The sequence below is a fragment of the Hypanus sabinus genome, chromosome 15 (genome assembly GCF_030144855.1).
Source record: "Hypanus sabinus isolate sHypSab1 chromosome 15, sHypSab1.hap1, whole genome shotgun sequence".
Taxonomy (NCBI): Eukaryota; Metazoa; Chordata; class Chondrichthyes; order Myliobatiformes; family Dasyatidae; genus Hypanus; species Hypanus sabinus.
Window position 1 is genome coordinate 36766306 of NC_082720.1, and position 16619 is coordinate 36782924.

Here is a 16619-nt window from a genome sequence, read left to right on the forward strand (position 1 = left end):
AGGCTCACTAAGTACCCTACCCCACTCTTCACCACATTTCCTTAAACCAACTGTCTTTGGTGCTTGTTCAACCCAATTCTCTTACCATCCACTTGTGTTAAGGTGGTTTACAGTAGCTAATATTAACAGCTTGTTTGAGAACTAAGTGATACCTCCGTGGATTTCTGAACATTTGTCATGTAATTTCCTCTGGGTGTTCCAGTTCCCACTATGTGCAAAATCCACCAAGATGGCACTTGGAGACATGAGTTCTGAGACAACTGCACCATTTGCAGTAGTTCTATGACACTTCCCCGCCCAAACAGGAATCTTTATCCTAGATCAGAGTTACTAGCTTCAATGAGCCAGAGAATTTAGAAGGCCACTTCTTCAAGGGCAAAGGTAGAAAGTTTTACACCTAAGAATACTTTTTCTCTTGACTGTGCTGACCAGCTCTTTTAGGCTGAATTAAGTTTCTTGAATAACATAAGGACTTTATAAGCAATCCTGATCTGGAGGGTAGATGGTACTTTTTACTGTACCCTGGCCCATAATCATAAATATTTGTTTTCTTCTGATATATTTGCCAAAGAAATTGGGTTTGCCCAACATTTACACCTGGAATGCAATGACCCATGATCTTACTTCCAGCAGTTTTAAGATTCAAATTCTGCAAATGATAAGCTAGAAAACATTAAGTTGCTCTTCTAGTATAGAGTAATCCTGTTGTTATTTGAATTTTGTCAAAACTCTACAGAAACGGGAACATGCTGAACTATTTGTGGCCCAAATTAACTTACTACGTCCCTAATTCTTGAGGCTAGATGTTTCCAGTTCCTTTTCTTTAAAATTTCTTTATGATGCACATCTGAAGCAGTTTTCAGTTGATAATTATCAGTTGTATAGTCATGGCATCTCTATCTTGTGTAATTGAATTGGTACTGGTGACCTAATTGATGTGTAAATAAATTTTAGTTTTGTAAATCTTTAAACAAAAACTGCTTTGTTGAAAAGATGTGAATGGGTGGGATGAGGAGCAGTGGTTGGTGGAAGGGAGTGCAGTGCTTACCTGGAAAACTTAGCTTTTTTAAAAAAAATGTACATTAGTTATTGTATGATGACTTGCAACCTCTGATATGAAAAGTACAAATGTTATACAAAAAAGCAAAATTTTTCTTAATTTCAATTAGGCTATAATAACTATCTCTTGATCTTGTATTTGGTTGCAGTATGCCCATTTGTACTTACAAAAGTTTGCATAGTAACTAGTTAAAGTTGGGCATTAAGTGATCTTCCATCATTGTGAAAACTAAAAACTGAAAATATTTAAAATAGGCAAGACAATGAATTTTACAGCCTTGGAAAGATATTTTCAAGTTAACTTTGTGAGCTTATTTCCCCTTGTATCCCTAATCTTCACTTCTGCATTACAGAACCTCTGAATTAAACTCTGATGTTTAATTATACTATACAAGCTATTTTCCTTTTCTACCCAAACATAATGTGGCTGAAAATCATCTTCAATCCAAATGGATCCATTGACTTTTACAGAAATCTGTTGTTCTGCTTGTGTTTTTCTAGATATAGGCCCTCTCCAGGTTACACTGCGTTCTATTCCTGTGAACTGCTGATAATTTTAACAGTTCACAAGTCAGAAATTGCAGCTGCGAAGAGACTTCCCATGTACTAAAGGTGCTGCAGCCCTGCAGTGGCCAGCACATCCATTCCACTGTCTCCCAAACATTTGACCGTGTATGCATGGGTTGTGAAAGTCAGGTGTACTTAAGCTGGGCAAACCTTTAAATCATAAAATGCTAATGATTAACAAGTTTTTTTTCTTTTATTAATCTAAATCTTTGCCATTGGGAGACCCAGGCAATGACAAAATTAGGTTTTGATTCACCACCTCTAGTATGTGCTGAGCTATTTCTCTTGGGGTGCTGATGGTCCCAATATATCTGAACTGAGAAAGGGTGAAATCATCATAATAATTATTGTTGGAAGCATAAAGATTAAAAAAATACACACTCTGTTGACGTTTTGGGCCGAGACCCTTTGTCCTGACTCGGTCTCGGCCTGAAACGTCAACAGTGCTTCTCTTTATAGATGCTGCCTTGCCTGCTGTGTTCCACCAGCATCTTCTGTGTGTTGTTTGAATTTCCAGCATCTGCAGATTTCCTTGTGTTTGCAAGATAAAATCTGTTTTTTTATTTTTTGTCTTTCAGTGTTCTGATTGGAGGCTTGCAAAGATGTGAGTAATTTTCTTAATCCTTGAAACATTTAAAATCTAAGGGTCAATATTTAGTACTGCATTTTTACTGTCTAAGTTAACCAATCATTTTGTATTCCAGTCTTCACTTTTATTACGATGTTATATTTCCTCATTTCACTCCAGTATTCTCCAGTGCATCTTTAGACCACAAAAGCTCTCTTCTTTAAGAGGTGGCTTAAATTACGTGTCCAAATGGAACTTCCTTGTTCAGGATGTCGACCCAACATTGTCCAGTGGTCATCCAAAGGTCTGCAATGTATATCAACACTTGCTGCTTTGCTCCATTGAGCCTTCAATATCTAGGCTAAATGTGAATTTTATTCAATTTTGAAGTCTTTGAAAGTGGGAAGAATTGGTGGAGTAGGGAATTATTTCAGAGCACAGAGGCACAATTGCCAGAATTGAACCAAAGGCTCCATTTGGATTGTGTTGAGATGCTATATGGTTGTGGGGGAGGAGGGTAAGTAGTTAAGATCATAAAGTGGCTTTGAGGTTTTAAGATGGAGGTGTTGTAGGATCAAGACAATCAGCAAATATGGTGATAGTGAATACAGGAGAAAAGATCATAAACATCCGAAGGAGAACATGTTTCAAACAATTTAAGGACAGCCACAAAAAGGGCATTTCAGTAGCCTGACTAGTTGAGTTTTGATTGAAGGAAAGTCTTGCTTGCTGTTTTTGGATTTTATTTAAACCCATTTAGTCTGATTTAAATGGGTTGATGATGAGAGTTGAGTGTATATGCTGAACTTGATTACTCAAAAAAACTAATTTTACAGATATGTAGCATGTAGAAAGAAATAAAAGTGTTAAGTAAGGAAGAGTAAATCTTTGTGGTTATGTACAGTGTCAATAAAAATATTCACCCAACTTGGAAGTTTTCATGTTTTATTGTTTTACCACATTGAATCGCACTGGATTTAATTTGTATTTTTTGGACACTGATCAACAGAAAAAAAGACTTGTGTCAAAGTGCAAACAGATTTCTACAAAGTAATTGATTGCATAAGTATTCACAACCCTCCCCTTAATATTGCACACCAAATCATCACTGGTGCAGTCAATTGATTACAGTAAAAATGTGCCTGTATCGGGAAGGTCCAGCTGCTGGTGAGTCAGTATCTTGGTAAAAACTACACCAAAAGACAAAAGAACACTCCAAGCAACTCTGTGAAAAGATTATTGAAGAACACAAGTCAAGATGGATACAAGGAAATTTCCAAGTCTCTGAATATCCCTTAGAGTACAGTTAAGTCAATCATCAAGAAATGGAAAGAATATGGCACAGCTGTAAATCTGCCAAGAGCAGGCCATCCTTAAAAATTGACCATGCAAGAAGGGCACTAGTAAGACAGGCCACCAGGAGACCTATGATAACGGGAGAAATTATAAGCTTCAGTGGCTGTGATAGGAGAGAATGCACATACAACTGTTGCCCAGGTGCTTCGCCAGTCACAGCTTTAATGGAGAGTGTGAAAGAGAAAGCCACTGTTGAAAACAACTCACATGAAATCTCAGCTAGAGTTTGCCAGATGGCATGTGGGAGACTCAGTCAGCTGGAAGAAGGTTCTATGGTCTGAAACCAAAATTGAGCTTTTTGGCCACCAGATTAAACACTGTTTAGCCTCACATGATCAAAAACACACCATCCCTACTGTGAAGCATTGAGGTGGCTGCATCATGTGGGGATGCTTCACTGCAGCAGGCCCTGGAAGAAAACCTGATGCAGTCCAAGAGAACTGCAGTTGGGAGAAGATTTGTTTTCCAGCAAGACAATGAAGCCAATGCTACATAGCAATGACGTAAAAAAGCAACAAAGTTAATATCCTGGAGTGGCCAAGTCAGGGTCCAAACCACAATCCAATTGAGTGTTTGTGGCTGGACTTGAAAAGGGTTGTTCACTCACAATCCTCATTCAGTCCAACAAAGCTTGAGCAGTTTTGTAAAGAAAAATGGGGGGGAGGGAGATGTGTAAAGCTGATAGAGACATATCCACACAGACTCAAGGCTGTAATTGCTGCCAAATGTGCATTTACTAAATACTGACTTGAAGGGGGTGAGCACTTAAGCAATTAATTATTTTGTGCTGTGTATTTGTGATTAGATCATTTTGCAGAGATCTCTTTTTACTTTGACAAAAAGAGTCCTTTTTTGTTGATCAGTGTCAAAAAAGTCAAATTAAATCTACTGTGATTCAATTTTGTAGAACAATAAAACATGAAAACATTGAAGGGGTGAATACTTTTTATAGGCACTGCACATGAAATGGACAATTAATGGTTGGTAGTGCATTTGATCAGACAATGGTGGTATTTGTATAGTCAGTACATTTCCTGTAGCAGTGTGAGTTTCTTCGGGATGTTCCACTTTCCTGCAAAATTCGTTGGATGCTCTAGATAGGTTAATTGGTTACCATTAATTATTTTAGTGGCAAAAAGAATCATGGGAGAGCTGGTGGGTATGTAAGAGATAAAGTTGCAGAGCTACTGGGAAATGGCGACATGAATGGGACTACCCTATTTAGAGCAGACATACTGTAGGCCCATTGGATTGAATGGTTTCTCCTTGTGCAAAAGTACTGTAATCACATTAAGCAAGAACAAACTCCCTCAGATGATTCAAAAGGGCTAGAGAAGGATACTGAAACAATGCTGGATTGTTAGAGCAGCTATGTCAGATGAGTTCATGAACTTCAGTTTGTTGAACTATAAATTTAAGATCTCATGACACCATCCATTATTAGAAAGCATTGGTTATCTCCGCTTGTATTGTTTATGTTGCCATACCTAAAATTGGATGTTTTCCAAATAAAAAGTATTTTCACAAGTTGTAAACACTCTTGTCCCAACCCCTCTGTTTACCAATTTCTGAGAAAATAATCTAAGTTGCAAGAGAAGCTAATGACATGGGGAAAGTTGGACTAATTTAGTGTGACTTTCAAAGACCTAGATCAAGTACAATGGGCTGAATGCTCTTCAGCGCTGTTAAACAAAAATACAGCCACTCAGTAGTAATTTTTGTTTACTTTTATTGCTTGATTTGCATTACAAAGTTTGAGAAAGGATGAAGCATCAGACTGAACTATGTGCAGACAAAGCCATTTGCTGAATTGCTGATGGAACTATTATGCAAGTATCCTCTTCAAAGCAAGTTTCAAACAGTAACCCTCTGTGTGTAGAATTGTGTATTGACAACCACAAAATTAATTTATGCACATTACATCTGATGACAATTAATTTTAATACTTAATTATTTGAAGCAATTTGATTGTGTGGTGTGAAGCTAAGCAGGATTCTCCTTCAATTACAGGCAGAATTCAGATAATTGCTACTATTATTGTAATGATGAAGGCAAGAATCTTACAACAATGCTTCAGGGGACTATGCATTATATTTTTGACACTTTCTGTGCCTTTTACAGCAATTTTGTAGAGAAAAGTGAATTACTTATGAAATTTGCAATTACAATTTAAAAGCCAAAGTCAATGACTAAGAAACACGAGAGACAGCACAGGCTGTAATCTGGAGCAAAATGTAACTTGAAGGAATTCATTAGGTTGGGCAGTATCACTTGAGGCAAAGGTGTTTTGTTTTTTTTTGAGACCCTGCATCAGGATCCTGATCCAGTTTGACTTCCTCTAGCAGTTTCTTTGTTTTTTTTTCTTGCTCAAAATTCAAGTTTGGTGCCCATTTGAAATATAAATGAGGTACCATGTAGGCTTAATTAATAAGCAGTTCTTACCAACCTGGGTTCAGATGGATTTGTACTTTTGGACTGCTTTTTAATGTTTATGTTACATGCTAATGGAGAAAAAAGTACAGTTAGCAGAACTGGTTGACGTGAATGAGTTTTAAGTTGCTAATATTAAGTTAAAGTGTACGAAATATAGTTTTTTGAAACTTTATGTACCTCTTAAGTTGAAATGTTTTCAGGATGTACAGTTTGAGTATTACATTTATTTTTTCCTTAGTTCTGAAATGACGAATATTTCTTGGAATATGACTCCAGCTACCTTTTAAATTACTTCAACTTTTAGTATATCTTTATAACTGCAATTAAATTCAAGTTCATACAGATATCCCACATTAACAGCACTGAAAATCCTTTGTAGTGGTTAATTTAAAATGTATATGATATGGCGGCAGACATTGACAACTTGAATCTAATACTAGTAAAAAATGAATGCTGCCTTTGCTGTGTGTGAAAGTAAGGGATGTAGTAAGAAATGTCCTGCAACAATCCCTTTAAGTGCAAAATACTTACAGATTAAACAATAATCGGACAACCTCAATAGCGTGTACATCAACCTGAAATGAATCGTTGATCTGAGATCGTAGTGCCGTATTGTCTGCTACCAGACAAATATTGAACAATAAAAACTTATGAAGCTTCTATCCTTTCAGATCCATGGGACTCAAATTTCTGCTTTTCAGTCTTGCACCAAGTATGGGGAAAACACAGCTGTACATGAGTTGCATATTAATCTGAAATAACACTCACTTTGAAATTGGATTGCTTTATCTAATTTCCCTGTTCTTAGACTACAGGGGTTTTGGGGAGAAGGCATAAAATTAAAACCAAGTTTCAATAAGTTATTTAACTGAACAGTGTAGCAAGCTCACAGGTCAGGTGGCCCATACTTCCTATATTAAGTGTTGACAAGTGAGGAACCTTAATAGTCCACAGGGGACTATATTGGCTCACTTCCTGTTTAGCATGTATACCTCAGACTTCAGATACAGCACTGAGTCATGTCATCTGCAGAAGTTCTCCGATGACTTAGCAGTAGTCGGTTGTATAAAGGGAGGACAGGAGGAGGACTTTGGTGAATGCTGCTAGCTGTAGTATCTGCAGCTCAACATCACTAAGACAGAGGAGTTGGTGATGGACTTTAGGAAGATTTAGCCTGCACTGCTTCCTGTTGCTGTTGCAGGGTGAGGGTGTGGATGTGGTGAGGACCTACAAGTACCTGGACATGCACCTGGATGACACCAACACAGCCCTGTGTACAAGGGCTAGAGTGGTCTCTACTTCCTGATGAGACTGGAGTATGCAGGCCTCTTGTTCACATGTTCTACCAGTCTACTGTCTATTGTGGTGATATGCTGGGGCAATGGCATCAACACGGGTGATGTCAACAAACTAATTAGAACTGCTGGTTCTGTTTTTAGGAGCCGAACTGTGTATACTGGAGATGTAGTAGGATAAAGGAACCACTGGAAATTCTGGACAATGTCCTTCATACTCTACATGCCACCCTGGCTGAACAGAGGAGCACTTTTAGTAACAGACTAAGACAACTGCATTGTTCCAAAGAGCGCTATATGCAGTCATTCTTACCCTCGGCCATTAGGCTCTATAATGAGTGAACCTATGGCTGGGGAAGTGATGACTCCTGCCCCCCTCCTGTTAGACTGTTAACCTCTAGTTACCTGTTTCTGTTTAAGCTGTTTACCACACCCTGCTATCATGGACACTCTGCAATATTACCATCGCTTCTTATCTGGACAGTGTGAATGTATAATATTACAGTAATTCTTGCTCTCCATCTTATCACTGTGAACTTGGAAATCTTGTAATTTTTGACTTGTAAAGCTTGTGCATCTTATTTTAAGGTAACATTTTTATTTTGTATCTCTTCTAATATCTGTATATCTGTTCACTTGTAATGTTACTATGACACTGTTATTTCCTTTGGGATCAATAAAATATCTATCTAATTGATCCAAGCTGAAGTCCATCTCTAGCACGCACTTAAGCTGGAAAGCCAAAGGCAATTTTTTTCAGAACCAATAATTGGATACTTTGTAGGTTAGCTGAAATGAAAACTGAGCATTAGTAATTTTAACAAGATCATGACTGATCCATTCATTTTAGAACCTGGTTCCTGCTTTCTCCCTTAACCTTAGTTCCGTTCAACTTTCACTGGCAAGATCACTTTTCCTGTTAAATCATATATCCCCGCAGATGAACCTCTCTTCTGCTCCAATGTGTATTTTTTTTAACTTTATTTTATTTAGAAAGAGAGCATGGAATAGGCTCTTTAAACCTCACTACTAGCAACCCACCAGTTTAACCCTGGTCTAATCATAGGACCATTTACAATGACCAGTTGACCTACTCACACGTACGTCTTTGGATTGTGAGAGGGTACAGGAGCACCTGGATAAAACCCATGCATTCCTTGGGGAGGACATACAAGCTCCTTAGAGGATACTGAGATTGAACTCTGAACTCTAACACCCTGAGATGTAATGCTACCATGTACTTAAGTAAATTTCCAAAACAAATGACAAATCCATTGCCTAAGTAAAAGCTGAAGGCCACACTTAACCACCACTTCTAATAATTGGGTGGGCATTGTGCACATTTATTCCCCCAAAATCAGAAGAAATATGTTTCAAATCTTTGTAGCAGCCTTGTTTAAAATCAACCTAGCTGAAGAGGGAATAACACAACTGTTTATCAGCTATTATAGTTCTATTTTCATTCTTATCATAGAACTTAAACAGGATCTTTAAAACTGAATTGAAATGCCTTGAACTTTAATGAAGGACAATGACTACTTTGTTTCTTGTCATCCTTGATTTACATCATAAACCGCTTTCAAGGGCCCGTAATATATGCCAACAAAATCTAAAAAGTTGCACATATTAGAGTTTTGAAATAATAGAAACTGCTGGAAACACATTGGGTCACAGAGTAGATAGAGAAATTGTTAATGTTTCAGCATGAAGACTCCTTTTCAAAACTGGCAGAGATTTAATAAAAAAATGTGATTTTTAAGTTTCAGAGAAGGAGGCAGGAGGAGTGAATAGAACAAAGGAAATGTTTTTGTCACTGATCAACACATTCCACAGACAAATGGGATTGATCAATCACCTATGTACGCTTTTAAAACCAGGCGTGGTGTTAATAAAAAAGAGAACAAAATTGATTTTGTTCATTATCAGTGATTAGAAAAAACATTCTGGCTAAAGAATTTATAGTTTAGTATGACATGAAAGATGACTGATTCCCATTTTAATCTCATTTAGGCAGTTTGACGCAAGTGCTCATAGTTTTCCCCAAAGGTTGCAGTTACAATGTTTACACGATACCAACTCTCATAAACAAACATCAGAATGAGGTGACATTCTATTTTAACCAAAATTAGTAATTTTGATAAATAAAGATTTTTTTTAACTTGTAGCATCGTCTAAATAGCTATTGCACGCTATAGAAACTCATTGTTTCCTATCTTTCTTGACCAATGGAGTTATTGACTAAAAGATGAATTGCAGTTACACCAGACAGTTTTTATAGGGTCACATATGGCGACCTTAGCAAATTTAACATGCTTACATTGTATATTTCCGAAACTCATGTTCTGGGAATCCATTGTTAAAATATCTTGCACTGGTGTCCTTTTTGGCAAAAGTGGTAAAATATAGATGAGACGGATTCTTTTGTACCTGAAAACAGAATGAGGGAACAGTTCAGGCATTTACATTGTGTTGTACTAATGTGGTTCTTCACTATAACTAGAAGAATATTTTACCTTAAATGAATATTTAACTTTTAGCTGTAACTAAAGTGCCTCTGGCTAAGCTATCTCAATGTTGTCTATCTTGCTGAAGGTATTTCAGTGAGTTCATCCACAAGAGACAGCAGTGTGAATTGCTGAGGAATAACTCCCTGACCCATGTATTAATTACCTTTGCGTGTAGTACTTGAGAGGATCATACACAATATTTGGCCTGAATTTAACTTTTGAGTGAAGTTGTTCTCTTTTGATGGGACTTCATATCATCAGTATGATAGTCCTTCACCATGATGATTGGTCTTTATGGACCACCAGAACAAAAGTGATTTTAACAACCTGGAAACTAATTTTGAAAATTATCTAAACTCATTGAAGCTCAAAGCTCATATTCCACCTTACTTGTTAGAGAAAGGATCACGCCGGTGGTGTCACTTTAAAATTATTTTAATGTGTGGGTGGAACACATGTACTGTGACTCAACTGTGTTAGCAGTCCAAAATCAATCCCAGCCTTAATTGGTACTACATACTTGCGTAAAAGTATATCATTCATAATCAATTGACTCATGCTGACTTTTCATAACTGAGCACCTATCTCACTGGCATATATTCTTTCTCGCAAACTTAACAACTTGTTTTGTAACCACAGAATGTGGGCATGTCTTAAAATACCAGGAATGGAATAATCATTTTTAAACTTCAAAATTTAAACAAAATGCTTAAGTAGTAACAAAGTTTAAAATTAGATGTTGAAATTCATTCCAAGGGTTAAAGAACGTGGCCAGAATATGTCGCCTGTTCTTAGCTACATCTTTGCTAAGTTACATTATGTGGTAAATGTCTTCCTTGATTCAACACAGGCAAATCGTGCTTTCAAGCCATACAGATCCTCAAAGTCAGGCCCTCTGTGGCAGCAAGGGCTTGCGTAATATTATGCCATAACATGGATGCGCCTGAATGAGCTTTTCCCATGACGCAGCTGAGGCCAACTGATGTCTGGCTAAGCTATGGCTCCCAATGTAGTTTGTTGTCAAAAACTTTGATTATTCAAATTTGTAATTTATTTAATAGTTTAATAAAAGCAACCAATCTTGCATACCTAAAAATAGTTAAATCTAACTGAAATCATCTAACATTCTTCTGGGCCATTTTTCTCCATTCAAATCAATGTACACTCAGGGTGCAGGTTCAGCAAGCAGATGCCTCAGTGTAGACACAAGAGACTGCAGATGCTGCCTTCTGGATCAACAATCTGCGGGTGATTCATTTGTGTAGTTGCTGAGAAATTCACCTTCAGCTAACAGTCCTGACATTCGTGAAAAGCAGTCAGTAAAGTGCAGACATTCTTCATTTTCCTCATCCCTAAAAGGTGCTTTTGGAAATAAGCTTATGATAAGTTATGAATCTACATTCTTAAATCTTCTATAATCAGGCCTTCCTATCTGGACCAAATTTCTGCCCAAAATCAACTGTATCATGTAGTTCATTCTGTACACAAAGAGTCTGCAGAAGGCTGTTGGTACAACAGAAATAAAAGCTATTCACTCTAAACTTTTTGGCAAGTTCCTATTATGGAAAAATTGAGCTATTCACGAATGGTGTTGATGCTTCTTGTGCGTTAATGTGAGTAATTTTTGAAGCTTGATATACTTTGTATTATCCCTCTTTAACTGCTTATGTTTCACAGCTTTTGGCAATCATTTTGCCTGAAGTTGCTGCCATTAACCTGTCCATTCCACAATTTCTATGGCAACTTGTGCTTCTGCCCATCATACCTCTCCACCTCCCCTTCAAATTAAGGGTAACCTACTTACCCTTTTTTCAAGGTCTGCAGCCAGAAATGGTAATTGAGTTTTTCAGTACACAATTGCTATCCAACCCATTAATCAGTTTCAGCATTTTGTTTTCATTCTTATAGGAAAATATCAGACTAAAATGTACAGTATATTAATTGTAAGCAATATTAGTCTTAATTGCTATAGAGCAATGGAAGCCATATTCAAAATGGAATTGTGCAATATGTTCAGTTTGAAGATCTAAGGAGTATGCTTGGAAAAGTCTGATTTTCCAGTTCATATCAATGCATGTAACATTATAATGTATGATCTCTGCTACATTGAGTCAATCTGTTGTTTCCACAGCAGTGAATTTCTCCCATGTAAATGGTGCAGGTTTACTATTTATCTGTTCTTTCAATTTCCAGACATATCTAAAACACAAATTCTTAGCTTGATATTTGGAACTTAATTAACAGTAATTATCCCAGTATGGGTATACTGTATTCCATGTTTGTCACATTTCATTTCCTTATGCTATTTCTGTTAATGCTTTGGCCTGTTCAAAGCTCTAGAATTCCTTTTGTCTCTATTCTGAGTTTGTCAATGATACAAAGATAGGTGGTAGAGCAGATGGTGTTGAAGAAGCAGGAAGCCTACAGATTAGGAGAATGGACAAAAAAGTGGCAGATGGAATACAATGTTGCAAAGAGAATGGTCATGCACTTCTGTAGAAGGAAAAGAGGTGGAGACTATTTTCTTAACAGGGAGAAAATTCAAAAATCTTAGCTGCAAAGGGAATCCTAGTGCAGGATTCCCAAAAGGTTAACTTGCAGGATGGATTGGTAATAAGGAAGGAAAATATGATGTTAGCAATCAATTCAAGAAGACTAGAATGAAAAAGCAAGATTATACTAGCGAGGCTTCATATGAAATTGGTCAGACTGCATTTGGAGTATTGTAATAAGTTTTAGGTCCCATATCTATGAAAGAAGTGGATCCAGAAGAGGTTTACGAGGATAATCCGGAGAATGTACGAGGAGTGTCTGATTACTCGGGGACTGTACTCACTGGAGTTCAGAAGAATGGGGGTGATGTGATCTCAAAATATACATAATATTGAAAGGTCTAGATAGACTGGATATAGAGAGGAAGTTTCTTTTAGTGAGGGAGTCTAGAAGCCGAGGGCACAGCATCAGAATAGAGGGACTCCCCTGTAGAAGGGACATGAGGAGGAATTTCTTTAGCTTTAGGTTGGTGAATCTGTGGAATTTATTGCCACAGATGGATGTGGGACCCAGTCATTGGGTATATTGAAAGTGGTGGTTGATATGTTCTTGATTAGTAAGTGTATCAAAGGTTATGCAGACAAGGCAGGAGAGTGATGTTGAGAGGAGAAATAGATCAACCATAATCAGTATTGTCTCCATTACAATACTCTTTATAACCAAATCCTTTGAGTTTATAATCATAGTTTTTGATGTCTCCTGTTTTGGTTGTCATGATTTTGCTTCTGAGAGATATCTTGTGGAAATATACTTCAAATCAAGTCACAATTTCAGCCACAGACTTAAATTTATGTAAGCTTGAAGAAGCCGGTGTTAAACAAGTAGTTTAAAACACGAAGCCCTGAGATGCATAATGGAGCTGTTTAAATACAGAAAGTAGAGCTGGTGGATTGTTGGAGATAAAAATCCTTTTATGCGAACAGCTGTTAGACTGCAGAGAAGGAACTCCAACATCAATAACAAGCTTCACCACTAAGTGGTAATATGAAACTAGGCCTCTCCAAAAATAGAATATGCGTTGAGCCAAATACTTATTGTATGTAGTGTTTGCTTTTTGGGGTGAGAGGCCTCAGATAATGGTATAATGGCCATTTGTAATGAAATAAGGTAAGCCACATCACTCCTATCTAAACAAAGCATGGGTGGAACAACTTGTAAGTGATTCCTAAAAGGGCGCTGTAACTGGATTAATGTATTGAAATATTTCATGGATTACTACATAGGAAAACTTGATTTAGTTAGTTTCCTTAAATTTTTAATTCTCCAATTTGCATTCTGCCATGTAACATAGAAACATGGAGAACCTACAGCACAATACAGGCTCTTCGGCCCACAAAGCTGTGCCGAACATGTCCCTACCTTAGAACTACCTAGGCTTTACCCATAGCCCTCTATTTTTCAAAGCTCCATGTAGCTATCCAGGAGTCTCTTAAAAGACCCCGTCATTTCTGCCTGCACCATCACCGCCGGCAGCCCATTCCACGCACTCAGCACCCTCTGCGTACAAAAAAAAAACAACAACTTACCCCTGGCATCTCCTCTGTACCTACTTCCAAGCACCTTAAAACTGTGCCCTCTCGTACTAACCATTTCAGCCCTGGGGAAAAGCCTCTGACTATCCACACAATCAATACCTCTCATTATTTTGTATACCTCTATCAGGTGACCTCTCATCCTCTGTCGCTCCAAGTAGAAACGGCTGAGTTCATTCAACTTATTCTCATAAGGCATGCTCCCCAATCCAGGCAACATCCTTGTAAATCTCCTCTGCACCCTTTCTATGGTTTCCACATCATTCCTACAGTGAGGCTACCAGAATTGAGCACAGTACTCCCAAGTGGGGTCTGACCAGGGTCCTATATAGCAGAAACATTACCTCTCTGTATTTGAAACTCCTCCCTCTTGAGAAATGCACTTTAATTATCTCATGGACTGCTTATATCATCTTGAAAAATTTTTTTAGCTTTTTGTCAATGTTTTTCTGTTTGGCATACTGTACTTTATTCATTTTGAAATATTTCTTATGGATATCTTGATATGAACTATAGCAATTCTTATGTTGAGAACCTTACAGGTTTACATGTTTTTCCAGCAAGGACTTGCCCAACTTCGTCTTTTGACCTTGTTTCATAAATGAAGTTACTGGTATCATCTCTCTGTATAATTCTGCCTTCAGGGATAAAAAGCCCCTACAATTTTCACACTTGCTGGAAGTCTTGCTATGTTATATTTTAGTTGTACACAAATTAAATGTTAACTACAAAATCAATCTATTTGTTCTCTAATTCTTACAATACATTTCTTTCTTTTTTAACCATTTCCTGTTCAAAAATGTGGATGGATTGATTCTGGCAGCATTTCTTACAAATCTTACAAATCGTCAATGATTTAGATGAAGGCATTGAGAATAACATCAGCAAATTTGCTGATGATACTAAGCTGGGTGGCAGTGTGACATGTGATGAGGATGTTAGGAGAATTCAGGGTGACTTAGATAGGCTGGGTGAGTGGGCAGATACTTGGCAGATGACATTTAATGTGAATAAGTGTGAGGTTATCCACTTTAGGAGTAAGAACAGGAAGGCAGATTATTATCTGAACAGTGTAGAGTTAGATAAAGGAGAAATACAAAGAGATCTAGGAGTCCTTGTCATCAGTCACTGAAGGTGAATGAGCAAGTGCAGCAGGCAGTGAAGAAGGCTAATGAAATGTTGGTCTTTATTACAAAAGGAATTGAGTACAAGAGCAAGGAAATCCTCTTGCATTTGTGCAGAGCCCTGATGAGACCACACCTGGAGTATTTTGTACAGTTTTGGTCTCCAGGGTTAAGGAAGGACATCCTGGCTGTAGAGGAAGTGCAGCGTAGATTCACAAGCTTAATTCCTGGGATGTCTGGACTGTCTTACGCAGAGAGGTTAGAGAGACTGGACGTACACACTGGAATTAAGGAGATTGAGAGGGGATCCGATTGAAACATATAAGATTATTAAGGGATTGGACAAGATAGAGGCAGGAAATATGTTCCAGATGCTGAGAGAGTCCAGTACCAGAGGGCATGGTTTGAGAATAAGGGGTAGGTCATTTAGGACAGGGTTAAGGAAAAACTTCTCCCAGAGAGTTGTGGGGGTCTGGAATGCACTGCCTCGGAAGGTAGTGGAGGCCAATTCTCTGGTTGCTTTCAAGAAGGAGCTAGATAGGTATCTTATGGATAGGGGAATCAAGGGATATGGGGACAAGGCAGGAACTGGATATTGATAGTAGATGATCAGCCATGATCTTAAAATGTCGGTGCAGGCTTGAAGGGTTGAATGGTCTACTTCTGCACCCATTGTCTATTGTCTACTTACTTTATAATATTACTCCACCAGGTAGAAGGCAAAATAAAAACAGGGTTGGTTGTCTTCCCCCATACTGCCATGTCAACAATATAGAAATTCAATCGATTCCCTGACTTACAGTAGTGAAGTCAAGACGAAAATTGCCTTTGTATTTGCTGTATATGCATCTTTAATTGAAGTTAATTTTAAATTTATAGACATCTTTATGATAATGACTACTTGTTTCCTGCCGAACATTTATGCACAGCTCCCTGACTTGTTTCTCAATGCTGCTAAATATATTATTTTTTAACAGTTTTTCCACCTTTCAGTCTGCCCTTTCACTAACAATCCTTAACGTGGAGCCTTAATGTTGCTTTAGAAAGCTATTGGACTGCATGGAAAGAAGAGAGGACATGATACTGGAGCCAAATTTCAGCCTGCCAGCAACAACATTACGTTTATATTCTTGTCCTGGGATGTTTGTTCCAACTACTTCAGTGTTGTGGTTCTGCATAGCCATTAGCTGTCCTTAGAAATGCTTCAATGCAAGAGTCCAAGCATGGGAGGCAGATGTGTTAAGGGCATTAATAGATACATGGATGGATAACGTAGCTTTTCCTGCATTCATGCCAAAGGAGGTTGCTGGTTGTTTCAAGTTAGTGTCTTCAAGCAAAATAGATGGGGACTTCGTCCTGAAACAGCAACTGTTTCTTTTCCCACAGATATTCACTGACTTGCTGAGTGTTTCCAACATTCTCATATGCATTTTATTTCAGATATGTTTATTTTTGATTCACGTTAAAGAGGTGAGTTTTTTGACTATTTCCTGAGGTGAGTAGTCACCCTAGTAATTAGCTCTTCTTTAATGTCAGTATCTTTGGATTGCTGTGGAGAAGTGGAAGCCTCCTGCAAGACTTGCTGGAATATCCAAGGCATGGATCAAGACACGGTATGAACCAAG